Raw genomic sequence first — 14,834 nt, forward strand, 5'->3', positions numbered from 1 at the left:
GCTGGCATCCTAAGCCTCATCCCTCCCCGCTCCTCTTCTGCCCCACTTCTGGGAAATCTGATAAGAAAGTCTGAGTGCTTCCACCTTTGATGTTGGTGGGAAGTTCAAACCACACAAGCCGCTGCCTGGGCACAGAGGCCCTCATGCCATCCTCACCCTCTTACCACCATAAAACCCCCACGCCATTCTTCCTCAGCTCTTGCAAGCCATTTTCAGACCAGCTTGAGGAGAATGCCCTGGCTTCCCAAAGCCTCATCATGTAGGTAGTAAACCTTTCATATAACCTTTTCCTGTGGGTGATCAGTCTTGACATTCTAACCACATTTGAGGTGAGGGTGGGGGGGATCTACTTTGTTTCTCCAGAGGGGTTCCAACACTCAGATACTGTCTTGTACTTATACGGGACCCAGGTTCCTTGGAGAAGTGAGTCCAGGTCCAGGGCAAGGACAATACAAGGTAAGTCTGGGATATTTTGTCATGCATGCCCTAAAGCAAGGAAGTGCTCCAAGACTAGTGGGGTCACGTCAAAAGAATTACAGAAGCCTGGAGGAAGGGGCTTCTACTTGTCAAAATGGGACAATTTGTACATTGAAAAGAGTAATGATGGTAATAGACTATATCACATTGAATATAAATCTATCATGATAGAAGAGGGCAAGGAGGAGAGAGAGAAGAAATAAAGAGGGAAGCTCTTCTTTCAAGAACATTATTCACTAACAAATGTAGAAAAAGGAGAGAATTTTTTTTTAAATCACCATTTTGCAGATGAATATGTCAAACAAAGCATCAAAGAATACTAAAACTTTTGAGTAAAATGTTGGGCTAACAAGATATTCACATGAAATCAAAATATTATCCCATGGGTTATATGGTTTAATTGCCAAGGAAAATTAATCTTTCGAATAGATATGTGATACAGTAGGAGGTATACAGCATTGTCTCTGTGCTGTGCCAAAACATTTGACCTGATTCTAGTGGTGAAGAACAATTAAATACAGGATGTGGGACATGATACAGGACAACTGTCCTGAATTTTTCAATATTATGAAAACAGAAACAGAAACAAAAAGACTGCTCTTCTGGAAGAGATGAAAGAAATTAAAAAGACATAACCAAATGCAATGTGAACCTTGATTTGGTCCTAGGCTGAAAAAGTAAAACAATTTTAAAAGACAATTTTGGTCAATTGAGGAAATTTGAAGATAGGTATATGAAAGTGACACTGTGGTTATATAGGAGTACACTCATTCTTGGAAGATGTGTGATATTTAGGGATGAACTGTCATGGTGTCTGTAAAACATACAAGAATGACAAAATGTTAATATTTTGATGAATCTAGATGAATGGTATTTATCGTTCTCTTCTTTCAACATTTTTGTAGGTCTTAAAATTTTTAAATAAAAAACTTCAGGTTAAAAGCCCAAGTGAACAGCAATAGGAACAAAAGAACTTCAGAGGAGTGCTAAGACCACCAAAATTCCTGTTACTTCCTCTGAAAGCTTAGTAGATTTGAACAGAGTGTAATGTTTGTACCTGGAAATTATTCTCAATGTAGAAAATAAATAGCAATTATTATTATGTTAAAACACCTGCATGGCTACGCATGTTCATAAATCAACGCTATTGTCCCCTATCTAGAGCATCTATTTGAATTACTTTGCTCTGAAAGCAGAGTAAGTATGTGCTCTCCGCCAACAAGGACAAATTGACAGCTGACTTGGAGATCAAAAGATTTATGGTTGCTGCAAATCCCCTTATTGTGGGGCCTTGTTAATACCAGATTTGATCTGAGAGCATCATACTTGAACTGCAAATGAACCCTGACTTCTGTGATTGGAGAGCCACTGGCAAGACTCACCTGTGATTAACATCTCTCTGCTCGAATAAGGATGACTGCTTGAGGATGACATTTCCAACTTGTTCCACTGGTGTTATTATGTCTGAAAACAGCAGTAATTCCTCATCCTGCTCCTGGGCCCCGAAAAAATAATTGGCGTTCTCATTATCTTTTAGGAGCCTGGAGGAATTTATCCTATTAAGATGGTGGGCAAATGAGTAGTTACTCAGCTCTCTCTGACTTTGTAATGCCTTCTCACAACTTGTTATTGTGCTGCCCTTTGCTGAATCTTTTTCCCTTTCTATAGTACCTTTTTTTTTTTTCAAAGATGACAACTTATTTTTCTTTTCCTCTGCTGAAAGACTCTGTATGCTGAGAGATTGCCAGTCAGTGTAGTATTATGAACTCAGGGTACAATGCAATTGTAAGAGAATTTTCCAGCATTACATATTCCATCCTCAGCAGATGTGAGATACAACTATCATAATCATACTGCATGTTTTTTCACATTTGTAACAGCATTTTTTGTTACCTTTTTGTTTTCTTAAATGTTCCTCGGAATTCAGTTTTTGTTTTACCACAAATCTTTTCTCCATGGTAGAGAACACAGATTGCATAAAAATGAAAAACCTTAGGCCAGTTTAATGGATACACTGAATTTAAGGAATATGAGTTTTGGTAAAAGTGAAACTTCCTTATAAAATAACTATTTGTCTCTGGAAACTGGAAACTTCCTGTTGAATGCATACTTTCAAAACGAAAACAAATCATCATCTCAGTATCATACGAGTGTTTCCAGATACCTAAAAGAGGAAAGCCTGCAATCAGATTCAGATGGCACAAGTTTGAATCGTGATGTTGCCACCAGCTCTGTGTGTAGCCTTTGAACAATCTGTCATGCTTTTTTGGACCACAGTTTTGTGAAATGGGTACAATAATCACCAGTACACAAGGATATTGTGAGGTTAAATCGTTATCATGATGACATCTGTCAGTGAGCCTGGAAGTATTAGGCATCCAGTACATGTTGGCTAAATTTGAATCTACTGAGAATCCCTAACATCCAAGCAGTTTAATATGGAAAGGACATTCACACCCTGACAAACTGTAGCTAAACAACTCATTTGACGTTCACCTAACAGGAAGTCTGGAGGTAGGTGCTGCTGTTCTTGGTTCAAGGGTTCAATAATATCAGGGTCCAGCAGGAACGCTCTAGGTCACCTGGCCTTCCCTGAATAGTCATCACAAGATGACGGCCACATCTCCCATCATCAAATCTGTGACTGTGGCAAGAAGAGGATCAGTGGCTCATGTTTGTCCCTTTGATTGTGAAACAAAGATTTCCCAGAAGCCCAGGTCAACTTCTGCTTCCACTTCTCTGGCCAGGACTGCATCACGTGCCCTGCTCTGGCTGGGATGGAAACTAGAAAGGGAGAGCTTAGCTTTCTGAGCCTCTGCTGTAGCACGGAGCAAGGGAGGAGAGGGAAACAGGACTGGCGTTAACCCTGAGCAGCAGGCACTATTTCTTTGTAATCTGAGGCACTGGAGGGGCATTTGAAGAGCTTGGGCTTTAGATGGTCTTGATCGGCTTTGCCAGTTACCACCTGGTGACCTTGAATGTTTACTTGATATCTCTGAACCTCAGCTTCCTTATTTACATTAAAAGGTTAATAATAATCATCTTTCAGGGTTGTTTTAAAGATTATAATGTATAATATATATAGTGGACACTGGATATATCCCAACTGTTGCACAGGACATGCTTATACTAAAATAATATCCATTGTTTATCTGTAATTTTAATTAATTAGTTAAATGGAGGTACTGGGGATTGAACCCAGGACCTCGTGCATGCTAAGCTTGCACTCTACCACTGAGCTATACCCACCCTCCTGAACCTGAAATTTAACTGGACATCCTGTGTATTTATTTGCTGAATCTGGCAACTTTGCTATAAGCAGATCTTAAAAGCTGCTTAGATCAGTTACAGGATCCTGCTATGTCCTCCAGGGTCCAAAGAGAAAGCAAGGCCCCTGAGATGTCATGATTTTGTGTTTCTCTCTTTTCCCCAAGAACAAATTGTTCTTCCTTCCTGGATCAAAGGGTGGCAGAAATAAAACCTTCCGTGGATAGTTACCCCATTAGCTAATGAATTATGAATTCTTTGCAATAATTGGTTTTATTTTTTTGTGAACATCTAGATAGTAAAATGACCTGGAGGATAGGGGTAGGGAGACACAAAGTTTCTGCTACAGAAAATTATACAAGATTTCAGGCACTAGAACTGGATTTTTGACAGGGATCCACCACTAGTGTTGTAACTTTGTATGATGAGCTTATCCTTTGTATGTTTATTTTCTTTAATATATAATAGGCATAGCAGTTAACTCATAAAATTTTAGTGGGTATCAAATGAGGTCACTTATGTGAAAGTACACCATAAATATCAATTTTTTTAAGAGTTAGAAGCTAAAACTAGGATCAACCTCAAGGGAAGTATTTGTAAAACTGGGACTAATTTTGGCATTTGATAATTTTCTAGGAATTTACCCACTTATCTTTCAAAATTTATTAATGTATAGTATCTAGCTATTCATCAATTGCTGATATTATAATTGTCTACCTAAAAGAACTAATAGAATCCAGAGACAATCTATTAGGACCAATATAAGAGTTTAGAAAAGTTGCTGAATACAATATCAACTTACAAAATCAAAAATGTTTCTGTATACTAGCAATCAGAAAACTCCAGAAAAATAATATTCCATTTGTAATTGCTATAAAACTAAAAGTATCTAAGAGTTAAAATAGTCTAGAATATGTAAAATGTTTATGAAGAAACTTGCCCAACTCGACTTTTCAAAAAGTTAAAATGATGACGTTCATGCAAATATAAAATCAACATGTGTCAAAGACTTAAAACTAATTCATTAACAAGGGAGCCAATAAGGCATTATGTTAACTTCAAAGAACACTTAAGAAGCCAGGGATTTATAGGCAATTTAACAGAGAAATATTAGGATTGCTAAATTAGTTATAAAACTAATGTCCCACAGGCAAACCATAAATCTTTGGTGCTACTGCTTCCATTAGACACAAAATTATTTGCATCTAGTGGACAAAATTCTAGAAGTTTACATGTAACCTCACTAAGTATGAGACCTATTAATAGTAACAATGACATAAACTGAATACATTTTGTAGCAATCCTTTAGTGGCCTTTGCCCCCACATAATATTCAAAGGATATGCCACCCACTTTTTTGGCCTTATTTCCAAGTTTCAAGTCATTTTCCTGACACACTTTAAATCTGAGTGAAGGACACAAAAGATGATATGAATAAATGGAGTGCCATTTCATGTTCTTGGATGGGATGAATTCATATTACTAAGATACAAGTTCTCTTTAATTCAGTAGATGAATGCAGTGCAATTTCCATCACAAATCCAGTTAGGTATTTTAGAGAAACTGCTAAATGTGCACTAAAACTTGTAGAGAGAAATAAAAGTTTATGGCTGTCTGTTGCTTAAAGTCATAAAGATGAAGCACTTACCCTGTCAGATATTAAGGCAGTACTACAAGGCCAGAGTAATGAAAACAATGTGCTAGTGGTGTAAGACCACAGAAACAGCTAAGTGGAAGAAAATAATGCACTCAGAATGAGACTCACATAACCATGCGACTTCAATAAACTTTAAAGGAATTACCACAAATCAGTAGAAACTGTTGAGTTGAAGTTTTTTTGGAAAATTATCTTACTGTATGGAGAAAAATTAAATTGGATCCCTACCTAAGCCTACATATAGTATGACCTCCAATGGATTAAAGATATAAGTTGGAAGGGAAAAAACATACAGCTGATAGAAAAGAAGTTATGAGATAATCTTGCCGATCTAGGAATGGGGAAACACTTCAAAAAGTTTCAAAAGGAAAAACAATAAAGCAAAAGATTGATAAATACAATCATATAAAAATTAAGGCTTTTCCCCCTCAACACCCTGTGTAACTAAGACAGGAGTATTTCCTTCCGTGTAAATGATGCCCCAATAAAGATAACAATCAGAAATATTGTGGGAATATGCACTTTGGATTGATTTGTACTAGCAAGGTAGTTACTTGTATGTATATCTATGTAAAATCTGCAGATACAGACTCTTGGGGAAGACCCACTGGGAACCTGATGGAGATGGAAATGATGGAAAGAGACTGAGAAACGGCTCCTACTGCTCCACCCTATTGCAGCCCTCCCTCCCTGAGCAAGAAAGATTTTTCCTGTATGCAAACCAAGTAAGTTGGGGGAAGTATGCACCTTAAAGAATCCAGGAGATGAAATGACCTCTCCATAACTCTCGGGAGACTTTCTACCTTCATTCTTTCGGCACATGTTTATGGCACTAACCCTGGTCCAGTCATTGTTGTAGTTGTGGGGAGAGAGCATCAAGCAAACCTGATCCACCCTCTCTACTTGAGCAGCTGTCACTCTGTCTCCAGCACCCTCAGGGGAGACTTCAGGCAGGGAGAGGACCACAGGGGAAGATCCCCATGGTTGTGAAGTTAGGAAAGAAGACATAATCTGTGAAAGCATCGACGCACTCAGGAAAACAAAGGCATTTCACTCATGAAGAATACTATGGGCCGAATTAGTAGACGACTAAATGGGAGTGGGTGGTTTCAATGTCTGAAATTGGCAAGGGATTAATAATTAACAGGGAATTTCTGTATACTGACAAGTCAGTTACTGCAGTGGGAAAATAGGTGAAGAATACGAACAAGCAATTTATAGAAAAGAAAACTCTCAGAACCAAGTACCCAAAGGCATGGTGAAGATAACAATCTGAGAAATTCAGCTTAGATTAACAATATTAAACTGGCAAAAATTAGAAGGCTGAAAAGTGCTGAGTGTTGTCAGGGAAGCACGTATGCAGAAAGCTTCACGGGGGGAGTAGATTGGCACAGCCGTTCTGAGAAACAGCCTGGAGTGATGTAGGCAAAGTAAGTATATGTATATACTATGATGCAGCAACCCTGCTACCAAGAATTTATCCCAAAGAAAATTTCAAACATGGAGTTTTTATAGCATGAAATATATGAATATATTTATTGCAGTGATGGTTACAGTGGTGGGAGTTGGCGGCAGCTTGGGTGGAGTAAATAAGCAAGACTTATAGAATATAGGCGATGGGTGATTAAGCAGCCTTAGGAGGAACCTATCTGATGTACACAGAGAAAAAAGATTGGATCTTCAGAAGATAGTACTTAGACCAAAAAAGTAAAAAGCCAAGTGAGATGTTCCTTATAAAGATTTACATAGTTTAAAATAAATGCCAACAAAATCACTCAACACGTTTTAAAGCACTTTAAAATAAAAAGAAATAAACACAACAGAATGGTTACCTTGGAACAAATACATATTAAAATTAGAGAGCCTCATATGGACCAATGATTATAATGTGTCTTGAACTGAGGAGTATTATCCATTTTGCCTTGTTTATCTGATGAACAACTAATAAGATAAAATGAAACATAGTGCATGGGAGGAACCTAAGCATTTGTGGTGATTGAAAAGGTATGTCCTGCTTACTCCTTGTCTCTGTTTAAATATTCTGCCGTGATCGCTTCTCGGGTGTGGCCCATCTGGGAGGCTGCCGTGGGCTGATTCAGGGTTTCACCTTCTTTAAGCTCACAGACCAGCAAGGAAAATCCAGAAAGAAGAAACAGGCAAAATCAAAAGAGTTCTGGTCTCTACTTTTATGCATACTGTTAAAAATGCTGCAAAAGTTTTGAATATTGTCTTTGCTAGGAGGTACCCCAATGTGTCTGCATTTCCTCCCCTATTTATTTAGTGAATCGTTTTCATCTTTTATAACAGCTTATGCTTCTACAGTTTTCTAGTATGCATATCTCTTTGATGATACGTTGTTTTATCTTCATTACAACTCAACTGGAGATCCTATCTTTTGCAGCTGAGAAAACAAAGACTAGAGAGACCAAATAACTTTCAAAATATCACATTTCTGGGAAGTGATGGAAACAGAACTGAACATCAGGTCTCCTGGCTTCAAACCACATGTTTTAATCTAATACTTCAGGCTGCTTTAATGCAAGGAACTCTTTATTTCTAACTGAATTTCAAATAATTGAAGAAAAATTAATGAAGTCCTTATAGAGCTTTTGATTGCTAAATATGTGGAAATTAACTAAGAATTAATTGGTGAAGAGTCAGTTGATATGACAACCAGGGAAAGGCAATTTTCAGGTGGAAGTGTGAAAAGCAGTGATAAATAATATCATTCCCTGGTCATCCACTATTTGGAAACTATAATGCATTTTATAATAAATTTTGAATTTCAAGGAATTTCAATTTGTCCAAATATATTAAGCTATGACTTGAAAATATTCTATAGTGTCATCCCAGATGCAATTTCCAAAAAAGAAATATTTATGGCATTAAACTTCTCAAAATCAGAAAATTTTTTGGGCATGTATGTAATTCAGTTTTGCAAAATAACAGCTATACAGAACTTACACTCTTGAAGAAAAAGCAACAAGCATCTGCTGTAAAGTGTCTGCTGGGTTTTCTCCAAGTGTCCCGTGAGAGGTGAGACTGTCACCTCTCTCTCCTGAACCACACGATGTCTACAGCCTCCCAGTGCTCACTTGACACACAATTATCAGGGAGATCTGATTAGAGTTCTCTTGCACACTCCTTCCACATTTGCTTTCAGAACGAAGACATAAATATTGCCTCGTCTAGCCCCATCTGCCTTTCAAAACTAATTTCCAACAGTCTCCCCAACCCTAACCTTCAACTCAAGTAAATACACAGTCCTCCCACCTCCTCCAACTTGCTATGCTCCCTCTCATCCCAGCCCTCTGTGTATGTGCTTTTTCTGACTGGAATGTTCTGTAATGTTCTTCAACTCCCTTCATTGGTTTAACTCTTATTCCTTCCTCAGACCTCAAGTCAGAAATCATTTCCCAAAGAAGTCTTCTGGGTCCACGTTTCAAGTCAAGTCCTGTTGATACCAGCTCTCAGAGAACCAGATCTCTCTCCTTTGGATCACTTATGCGGTTTGTAGTTAAACATTTATTAATGTGATCGTTTGCTTAATTTTTGTCCTATCTCCCAACAAACTAAAAATCCCCAAAGAATTTGTTTCTTAGCATGTTATTTTAATTTTTTCTCATCATTTTCTCACCTAGTATCTAATGCCCTATTGTTTTTGGGGGGCGTTGTTCATTTATTTTGACTTTTCAGCACCTTTTTTCTTTCTTGTATTTGGGGAATTCTTCACCTTCTGAGCCCAGGACCTTCCTTGCCAGCCATCATACTTTGCAGTCAAGCACAAACACATCCCAGGCTGTGACATCCAGCCTTCCAGAGACGCAGTCTGAAAGACTCTAGGAGTTGTCTCTGGTACCTGGAACCACCAGTGGAAACTGTGGTGTAGTGTCTTGTGGTAGCCTGGTGCTGGCAGAGTCTTGTGTCTTATTTTGGAGATTGTTCCTGGAAGAATGGGCATCAAGCTGGCTTCTGGGCCTTTCCCAGAGATTTGGAAACTCACATCCTTTTAATAAAATATTTTTCTACTTTAATGAACTAGAGCTATTTCTTTGGTTTTCAACTCAGGTAAGAACCTCAAAATGAATGAGTGAATAATGGAATCTCTTTGCTGCCAACACAGATTGGATGTTTTATTGTCTAAGCTGTTCTATGAAGTTATTGCAAAAGGGACTTGAATTATAGAAATGATCTGAGTGTTGTCTAGAGGCTTTTTAAGGCCCAGTATACTTCAGCTGTAGGAGGCTACAAAAATGTTCTTGGTTTCCTGTGCATATATCCATTACCTTCCTAATATCTATTGCTAAAAATCTTCTGACAAGTAGTTTGGAGTTCTGTGTAACCAGTTTCAGAATAATTCAGCTCTTAATGCTTTCTCTTTGTTATTTTACTGTACATTGCTAAGTTGAAAGAAAAATGTTAGGTATTTTTGTGTCAGATTTGTGAGCACATCATCCACTGTTCTATGCTGAGAGAAGATATTTCAAATTAAACAAATTGAAAAAAAGATGTATATATGCCATGATTCTGTGAATCGTACAGAAAAGATGCTGGGAAGATATGTGTTTTGTAAGATGAGAATAATCATGAATGCAAATTTTTCTGGTAATGAACTTTGGAATCCTGGATGAAAGGTCTGGAAGAGCATGAAATACAGTAGAGCTTGCTTTTGTTAAGTATGTTAATCCGGGTAAGAGGAACAGTGACCTAACAGCTGAACTGGCCTTCCCTTGAACCACCTACCAATAGACCCACCTAACCTTCACTTATTACAAAGACTTTCAAGCTCACATGTCACTGAGTCACAAAAATGTGAAACATAACTGCTGAAGACAATTGAGAGTCATGGAAACTGTGAAGGAAAGGAGCATTCATGCTGTTAAAAAATAAGCTGAAGCATATTAAAATTTTTGAGTTTATTTGAGCAAAATTGATTCAAATTGGGCAGTGCCAAACAAGAAATGGTTATGAAAGATCCACCAATAAGAGCTTTGGGAGAAGCTTTTATAGAGAAAAGGCAGAAGCAAGGTAAGGAAATTATTTTTTTGGCTATAGCCTAAAGCCTACCTGGTTGTTTGTGATTAGTTGTCCTTACTGTTTTGATTTGTAATCTTGATCCAAGGAAGATGAAGGCCAGTCTTTGTTCTTAGTGATTTCAAATTAGAAGACTGGGAGAAAATTGAAAATGTTAGTTTGGAGAGTTGTAGCCAAATACTTGTGGAAACTAGAATTCAGGATCCAGTTTGGTTTACTGATACGTATTACAGCACCTCAAAGACAATGCACAGGACCAGAATCTGTATCTACAAGGCTGTGTAATAATTTTCTACTGAAACATAATTTTTTCTCTGTAACTACCCTCATTTCTATCAAAGATAATCATAGGACTAATTTGTTTACACAAGTCTAATCTTATTAAACTTGGCCCCATTAATTACATATGTGCAGCAAGATTAGTGATTGACTATATCAGCTCTCTTAAAATACGCTTTGCTAGAACTTTTCACAGGAATCTTAGATTGGATTTTTAAAAGCTTCTCCAGGCTAAGAAGCCAGGCCAAGAATTCACCATCAGACTTCACCTGTAATACCTATCAGTTTGGATGAATTCCTCTCTTCTTCAGGTCCCCGAGATTTCCTAAGGTTCCTGGGCCAGCTACAAAGTGACTTTCTTAACTCACCTGGTAAGGCTTCTGGGAACCCAGTAAGCAAGGTAACAGGCTAACTTTTTTCAAGGGACTTTTATTGGTTCCATATAGTCAAACTTAGTTCTGTAAAGTTGGTTGCATCTGATTTTATGTATATTCTCAAGTATGACATTTCAGGCAAAGCCTTGCTGATATAACCAGTGTTTTCAATTGTGTCCTGTTACATGGAGAACAGATTATTATTGAACTTGTGCAAATAACTATATTACCATGAAAATAAGAAAAGAGTTTCTGAGTATTCTGAATTCTGAATTCTGGAGGGATCAGGTAGGAAGAAAGAGACAATTATTTCATCTTTGTTTACAAAGGTATATTTTACCAAATTGCTAATAGCTTAAGAGAAAAGAGAAAAAGGTTTCCTTAAATCTGGTAAAACAAAACATTAAAGAATTAACAATATTTCAAATAAAATCATAAAAATTATAATCATCCTCTTGAGTTCATTTAGTCCCATGTAGTTAAGTCTTAAGTTTGATCTTAGTTGATATTAATCTTTTGTTACCTGTTTTATGAAACCATCAGTTTCTCCATTAAAGTTCTGCAAATTCTTATCCAGTTCAGTGGTATGATCTGAAAGTTATCAGAAACTTATTAGAGTATTTTCCATGAGTCTCCTTGAAGATAAAATGCTTTTACAAGAATACTTTTACAAAAGCATCAGAGTAAAATAACAACTCTCTATAAATGACAAAGGACTTTAAAATGGCCATAGTTAAAGATCTGAGAGTTCATTATAATGGAATTGACAAGGAAATCTGGTTATTTCTGTGACATACAATATTTTAAGATAATAATTAGGATAACAACTAATAACAGTAAACTAGGACATATCAGACTTTGAGGAATTTTATACAATTTCTGGAATACTTACATTAATAACATATATCCACATATTATAATCTAAAGGAGGTTTAGCATCACTTCCTGTTTCCCATGTAATTTAACATATCACATAAATCTAATTAGTTTAATATCTCTCTTTTTATAAGGAGAGAGGACAAATCTTTTGAGATGTTCAGAGACCCTGTGGAAAATCCCAGAGTTTGTTCAAAGGCAAAAAGTCCTCATTTAGAATTTATTTTTTTGGAAATCTGTGAAAAAAAAATCCACTTAACCAAAGTGGCAATTAAAGACTTTGAAGGCAAATACAGAAAGTTACATAATTGTAAAACTTTAGCTCTTTTTATATTGAGTAGACTGGGTTTTCTTAAGTATTAAAAGACTTGATAAAGACAATACAAAGCACAAAAAGTAATTTTGATGTAAATACAGAATCTTTGCTTTTTAGGTAGAGTACTTAAAAGGGAAAGAAAACTTTTCACAGTCTTATTAAGAGAAGGCAAATAGTCCAAAATAACTTTGTCCTTGTAGTAGATGAAAGAAAATTGTTTTACACTATTAATTAAAGCTTATTTAAAAAAAACCCTTATAATAAATTCATTTCGTTTTAAGCCATCTTGACTATACAAAGTAAAATTCTCCTTTTCTCTTCCCCTCATTCTCTCTTTCTCTACAACTTTCTATATCCATTTAGTTTGTCCTTTATTTTCCTCTTTCCATTGTAAAACAACTAGTTATACTTTAGGACAAAATTACTTTCATTTCCCTCAACAAAAGTGCACCTCTGCAGCTCATAGCTTTTCTTAGCCAAAATACACCCTACTTACCCTGAGTAGAGATGTTTCCCTTATTATTTCTAGTAATTTTAATTACATTGATTAATTAGAATTTTTAACCCTTTTAATCCTTTCTTCTTAACAAAAACTAAGAAGTAAGAATTGTGGATTGTCTGTTCCACAAGCATTCTGTGGATTGCCAGATTTAAATACATTTCATAGAAGTGTAACTGCTAGAAGTGTAATCTTACTTATAGCAAATTTTTCAATGTACAATACATGTTTACTTATATACCCAATATCCTTAGTTTCTTTGTTATAAGAAGTCCAAAGTAGATAAACTTGTGTTCAGTAGTTAATGTTGAAGTATTTTATCTTACTTGGAAATAATAGATATTCAATGAATATCATCATTTAATTATCTCAGTATAACTTTAAGGTTTCAAACTACCAAAAAAATTTTGGAAATTATTTTTAAGCATAATTATTCTTGAAAAGTTTATTTACAAATGTTTATTTTGTTTACATCTATTTAATTTACTTGTTCTTAACAATTATGTTTAGATTAGTCATGAAAATGTCATGAGACATTAAACAGCTATTATCTTAAATTATCTTTCTTGCTGACAAATTCTATAAGAGATAACATCAGCTTATTTGACTTTTATTAAACCTAGGTAGAATAAAAATATTATGTTTATTGCTGATAACTCTAATAACATGCCTGTTTAAATTAACTAACAAACTTAAACTAGCTTTTATTAACTGAAGATTATCCTAGATCATATGAACTTGAAAAACATTTGGGTTAGTTTTTAAATTTTTTTAGAATATGCTTAATTTATATACTGCTTGTTTGTCTTTAAGTCTAATAAATAGAGGCCTTAACAAATTAATTTTGGCAATACCATCCGGAGATAGAAAAATGTCACACATTCATAATGTACCTACATAGACATACATAAACATACATACAGATACGATCAGAGTTTATAGCTTTCATTTTAAAAGTTGAGTAATGAGATGGGTATAATGTCTACTGTAGCCACTCCTCCTGTCATCTCTCCAGGATGCTCTATAAAACATGTCCTGCTACTGTTGTCTGCACTGGCCTGCTGTGCCACCAGCATTCTATCCTGGTTACCCATCTAGTCACCTTGACTCACCCTTGACCTCTCAAGCTCTTTGTGGTCTTTTCTCTCTGCAAATCCAGGACTATGAGCTCTTCACCATCTTTCCTAAGAATCTCACATGCTTCAGCCCTTTATCTGGCCAATAGGAAATACTTACCTCTTGTGTGTCCTGCTCCCCACTCTTAGTGCTGGTAGTAGGGGAATCTACTGTAGAAGTCTTTACTCCTTAATAACATTGTTCTAGGCTTATTCGCCCTCTCCCATGAGAGGGCGGGTTTGGATAAACTGAAGTTCAAGCTTCAACTCTATCAGAGTCTTCCCTCCCTTTGGATACATAGACCCTGAAGGTGAGACTAATCTCACAAGTGAGGCCAGTAGGTAGAAGTAAATCTCTTAGTAAGTGAACCCATCAGCTGCCCAATAATATCTCCATCTCAGCAGGATCTTCCTGTCCTTTGCTTGTTTCAGTGTAGGCAGGAATACTTAGGATAACTGTATACACTGTGTATAGAGACATCCTGATAATAATCTGAGAGCAGAGCATTATTACTTACAGGGTTTTATTAAGCATTGTTCACACCCAGGTGAGGGGTAAGTACTGTAGCAATCTAATGGAAAAAAAAAAATTACACAGTGGCAGAAGCCACCTTGAGTTTTCTCCCTGCATAATGAATTTCTCAGTGACTTCTCTAACTTCCCAGCGAGAACACTCAGTTCATAAAAATTATCAATACGAAAGAACTACTGAGGCACGCTGTTGCTCCTTTTGTTCTGATAATAGAGACTCAGACAAGCTCCTATGCAGCTTTCTTTTCCAATGTGAATGCTTTAAAAAAGAAAAGAAGATGAATTGTAGCTTGCAGAGAACAGTCAGTTGGAGTGAAGGGTCCAGAGCTACTGCCAACTCAGGTTAAAGGAGGGAAAGAGTCGTGGTTCTGGTAAAACACTGCCTTCAGCTCCATAGGTGGAAAGATGTG

At 36.5% G+C, this 14,834-nt stretch overlaps 1 long non-coding RNA gene across 1 annotated transcript in view; it reads left to right on the top strand.

Moving 5' to 3' along the window:
- The first annotated feature begins 397 nt into the window (after positions 1-397).
- The window catches only part of LOC116662675, a 180,607-nt gene continuing 166,170 nt past the window's right edge, over positions 398-14,834 (top strand). The window contains exons 1-3 of the long non-coding RNA XR_004318660.1: positions 398-456; positions 5,984-6,125; positions 8,795-8,909. This is a non-coding gene — a long non-coding RNA (uncharacterized LOC116662675). The remainder of the gene's footprint in view (positions 457-5,983; positions 6,126-8,794; positions 8,910-14,834) is intronic.

This window comes from Camelus ferus, chromosome 3, assembly GCF_009834535.1.
Source record: "Camelus ferus isolate YT-003-E chromosome 3, BCGSAC_Cfer_1.0, whole genome shotgun sequence".
Classification (NCBI taxonomy): Eukaryota; Metazoa; Chordata; class Mammalia; order Artiodactyla; family Camelidae; genus Camelus; species Camelus ferus.